This window comes from Nicotiana tomentosiformis, chromosome 2, assembly GCF_000390325.3.
Source record: "Nicotiana tomentosiformis chromosome 2, ASM39032v3, whole genome shotgun sequence".
In the NCBI taxonomy this organism is placed as follows: Eukaryota; Viridiplantae; Streptophyta; class Magnoliopsida; order Solanales; family Solanaceae; genus Nicotiana; species Nicotiana tomentosiformis.
Window position 1 is genome coordinate 133,436,925 of NC_090813.1, and position 5,598 is coordinate 133,442,522.

A 5,598-nucleotide genomic window follows, 5' to 3' on the forward strand; every position below is an offset into this window, starting at 1 on the left:
ATAGCTACTTATTCATATATTTCTAGTATATTTTCCTTCTTCATGAAAGTGCTAAAAAAATACCTATAGATGTAATAAATTCTAACACAATTTCAAATCATCTCAAATGAACATGGAGACTTTTACAAGGTTGAACAATTAGAATCTGCATTTATCAGAAATATTCAATTGTGATGAGTACAAAATATACACTACTAGAAATTCGGCAAAAATCGACCGCGATCTACCGATCAATTTTGGTCGGCCAAAAAACTGGCCAAAAAACCGACCAAAGTTGGTCGTTTTTCAAAATATTTTATTTATTAATTTTATTTTGCGAAACCAACCAACTTTGGTCGGTTTTCTTTGGCACAAAAATGCGGGAAACTATTTTTGAGTCCCGCGAAATTTATTTTTCAAGAAACCGACCAACTTTTGGTCGGTTTTCATTTAAAATAAATTAAAGTTAATATTTAAAAAACCTATCGCAATTGGTCGGTTAATTCGGCCGGTCATTTTAAAAAACCGACCGAATTCGGTCGGTAATTTTATTTTTTAATAAAACCGACCGATATTGGTCGGTTATTTTCGTGCGAAAATACAGTTAAAGAGTATAAATGAAATAAAAAACAGTCTTAAAACAAAATTCACTAATGATCTAGTGGTAGAATAGTATCCTGCCACAATATAGACTCTAGTTCGATTCCCAGAGGGTGCATTTTTTAATTACATAATTTAAAAACCGACCAACTTTGGTCGATTTTTTTTGGCATTTGTTTTTTTGATTTTGATTGACTGACCAAAGTTGGTCGGTAATTTCTGACCAACTTTGGTCGGTATGCCCTTCCGACCTTCAAAATACCGACCACACGTTAATAGTCGCGTTTTAGATGGTTATTGGCCATTACCGACCTACTTTGGTCGGGTTTTTTGGATAATTTTTGTCGAATTTCTAGTAGTGATATATAACATATATCAATACTAACGTAATATTCCCTATGTTTGTTATCTTTTCTGAAGTTTATAAAAAATTTAAGACAATGAATTTCTAATTTTTAAATTTACACTTTTATTCAAGTTTGTCTTTGTAACGCAAATTTCTTTCGATCAGAGACGGATCCAAAATATTAAGAAGATATATGCACTATTGTAAAGAGATGAATCAAAAATTTATACATGACAAGTTCACACTTTTGCTTCTTACTATGAATTCATTATCATTTTAAAATCATAGGTTAAAATTAAATTTTTCGTTGTATTTTTAGTGATTTAACATATATATTATACTTCGTATTAAAATTGTCGGGGTCACTGAACCATTAACTATATGCTACCTCCCCCTTGCAATTAGTTTTAATATAGATATTTGATTTAATTATATAAATTTTTGAGATTACAGGAAGAGAATAGAGATTTTAATATGTTAGATTTGGGGATTTTGAATGAATAAACCAAATAAAAAAGCAAAAAAAAAAACTTAACTAAAATACAAGAGGGAACATTAGCCCACAAATGTGAGATTTGAAACCCTGAGCTCAATTCCAGTAAAAAGAAAGGAAAAAAAATATAAGATTAGAACTACCTAATTTTACTTGTAAATGTGCACCAAATAACAATTGCATCATAGGACTCTTTGAGCTTGGGTGTACACATAAATCTAAAATTTTTAAAAATATACTAACATTATTATACATAGTATAGGGAGAAGAGCAAGGGTTCAAGTGCTCATGGGTTCACGTGTCCCATCCAGATGGATAAGCCCCTGGTTTCGACATTTGATTTTTCTATGATGAAGCTAAAAATAAATGAAAAATCACATAATATTCTTGTCACCATTTTATTGACCTCAAAACCTATAACTTATTGCTAGTCATTTCTTCTCAAAATGTGTAAAATTTAAGCTTTGAGAGCCATTAGTCAACAAATGACAATATTATGGTTCACCTATTTGGCAGTTCGAAGAGTGGTGAAGTTAAATCAGACTATGTAATAATCAACAATGGCGCAAGTCATATGACAGATGAGTTCACCGGGATGAAGCAGTGACATCATTGTAAATGAAAATTATAGTCATCTCACATTTGTGAGTAAACCCACAGGCTACCTACATAGCAAAATGCCTCATTCTATAATCCAGTAGTTACATTCAACAAAAATAAGTAGTCAGTTTCAATGCCTTGTACAAGTCAATAAGGTTACACTAGCTCAAACTAATAAGAATGTAGACACACCATAATACACAAGTTACAAAAAGGAATCACTGTCTAAGTTAAAAATTGTGTAGCATTTTACAACAAGTCCGAACACCTATGATCTCCACTCACTAGAATCTTACATTTTATTATCATAGCCATTGGTATCACCTTCTCTACCTATCTGTGTGAGCAACGACCCATTAGCTAAAATCAGTGGAAGAAACAAGCTCATCCATAGCCTTCATTGTGGTGTCTCTAGTTAACTTATTCCACTCCTCCTTTGAAAATTTCTTCAGGAAAAAAACATGTAAGAGAAGCTCCACCTTGCACTTTTCACTTCATCTACTAATAACTAATTTAGTCTAACCTCGACTGATTGTGTCATTTCGATTTCTCTCGGAAGTCCTGGAACCATATGACCCTTTTATCACTGATGTGTAAGAATCCTGAGATTCCCAGAGATAACTCGTGTCTATTTGTAATAAATTCCTGCTTTGCATGAAAACGGCAGTGTGAAAATATGAAGTTACTGCAAAAGCAAAAGTCTTTCGCCTATATACATAACAATAGAATAAAAAGACCAGACTACATAAGCATCAACTAGAAATTATTGGGAGAAATGAGCTAGAACAATAAAAATAAAGGCAGACTCACTTGCAAAAGCGCAAAACATATTTGGGACGGAATATTCTCCTCAAGACTAGCGAAATCAGAACTCCACATATCAGTGCCTCCAAAACCAATAAAAGATCCAGAGAACTCTGAAGAAAAAATAAAGCTATGTAACTGCCCAATTAACTCCGGTAAGCGCTACAGACTACCAAAAGTGTGAGAATTTTGGAGGATCAAATGTATAGGTGAAAAACAAAAAGTATTCCTAGCCATAATGGAAACCTGAATAATCAATCCCGAAGCAAAAACTCGGATGGACCAACCGACATATTGAGATACTCCGATGTCAATGGATCCATCTTCTGCAAGTACAAGTTTGTGAACAACCCAAAACCCCAACCACGTAGGGCCCAGGGAAGGCCCGCACTACAAGGGATGTGATGTAGACAGCCTACCCTAACCGCTTCCACGGTTCGAACCCGTGACCTATAGGTCACACGGAGACAACTTTACAAGCTCCAAGGCTCCCCTTCCCAACCAAGCTCCAGCTGTTAGGAGGAAAAGCAGCAGAATTTGCCAACTGCAAAAAAAGTTCAGTGCATCACCCAAAATTCTCTGGAAAGCAGAATGCTCAATGCCGAAACCAAAAGGTAGATCACTTTCGAAAATTCAATTATCTTTATCGTGAAAAAAACAACAGGAGTTTGCAACATACACTTTTTTGACATTAATTTTGGACTTTAAGTGAAATAGTGGCACTCAACATCAAGTTATCTGAGGTAGATTTTCATTGGCATGAGGACCCTTAGCAAATGGTTTTCCTAACACCGATATATTGAACGAAACGAATAGATGGAGCCTTAGTGGACGTTTGGACATAAGAATTGTAACATTCCAAAAAAAAAAGTGAAAAAGTTTTTCAAGTGAAAATGGTATTTGAAAATTAGAGTTGTGTTTGGACATAAGTATAATTTTGGGTTGTTTTTGAAGTTTTGTGAGTAATCTGAGTGAAAATTTTGAAAAACAGCTTTTTGCAGTTTTTTAAAATTTCGAAAAATTACAAAATGGAAATTGAAAATTTTATGAACAAACACTGATTTTGAAAAAAGTGAATTTTTTTTGAAAAAAAGGAAAATATTTCTTATGTCTAAACGGGCTCTTAGTTCCAAAATATAAGTAAGACAACTAATAGAACCAACTTTCTTATGTCCAAACGGGCTCTTAGTTCCAAAATATAAGTAAGACAACTAATAGAACCAACACTAAGAACTTACATACAGGGTTATGCATGTCTTCACCAATACCAATCTCGTTAAGTATTGAACGCAACAATTGTGGCACATAGCGCAGAAAGAAAGATCCCACTCCAACCTAAATGAAAGAAACTAGCAACGGTTATTATGAAATTTAAAAAGGATGGCATAAAGAATAAACACTAGGATTGTACTTATAGTAGCAAAGATTCACACAATGGATGAATACAAGAATATTGCTAGTGAATTCTTCCTACCAGTTGGAAGAAGCTTCGTTTCTTGTCATTAGAAGCACCTCAATGTCAATCAGAAAACTTCAACATTAAAACATGATATATACTTACATGCATGGTATACAGCTGCTATGCATATAGCTCAAACATAAAACATTGAGCATGTACTTTTAGTTGGGCCCCGGGAATTTCTCGGTTATTAAAAAAGAAAGTTTATTCAGATTAGTTAACATTGATATGGATGATATACATTATATGATTGTAAATAGGGAACCCTAAATTTCTAGATTGGCTCCAAGATCGACTTATCTTTTTACTACGCTAAACTACTTGAACAAATAAAACTCTATTAGCGGACTTTAACAACAACAAACATATTCCCACAAGTGGGGTCTGGGAAGGGTGGAACGTACACAACCTTACCCCTACTTTGGAAAGGCTTTAAGGGATCGTTTGGTATGCGGACTAAATTATCCCGACATTATAGTCCTGCCAGCTGGGAGGTGGGATATAATAATACCAAGTTTGATGGGACAAGATGGGATACCCAGGATTAAGTTGGTTGACGGTATAAATTTATACCTCCAACCAAACATAATATAAATTTAGTACCACACTTTATCCCACCTTATTCCGCGTACCAAACGACCCTTAAGAGACCTCTTGTACATCTCTAAAGGGCAGCCCGATGCACTAAGCTCCCGCTATGCGCGGGGTCCGGGGAAGGGTCGGACCACAAGGGTCTATTGTACGCAGCCTTACCCTGCATTTCTGCAAGATGTTGTTTCCACAGCTCGAACCCGTGACATCCTGGTCACATGGCAGCAACTTTACCGGTTACGCCAAGGCTCCCCTTCACCTCTTGTACATCACTAAGAAGTTAAAATCTTCGCCTAGCCAATGAAATCAAATTCTCGGACCAACACATTATATATATCAACCATTCAGTACAAGTTAATTCAATTTGTATGAAAAAGATCATTCTTTGATAAGGTTTACATAAAAAAAAAAAAAGATCATATCTACGGCACTTTAAAAATTGCCTTAACTTGAAAATGATAAGATTCACATTAACTACAAAAGATTGTTGATAGTATGTAAAGTGGAGATAAAGTTGTTTTATTTGTTTCTATAACTTGGCAACTAGATGTTCTCTAGTCTGTTAATAAGTTATGACACTACCTGTCAATTATCATAAATGGAATCACCTAAGAACTCTTCAGTTTTTTCTGGAGAAACGTTAATTTCATGATTAGTTATTAAGATCTTATTTCCTATCCTGTTCATATGCATTTCAGTTAATATGCTCAACTTTTAGTTCTAAAC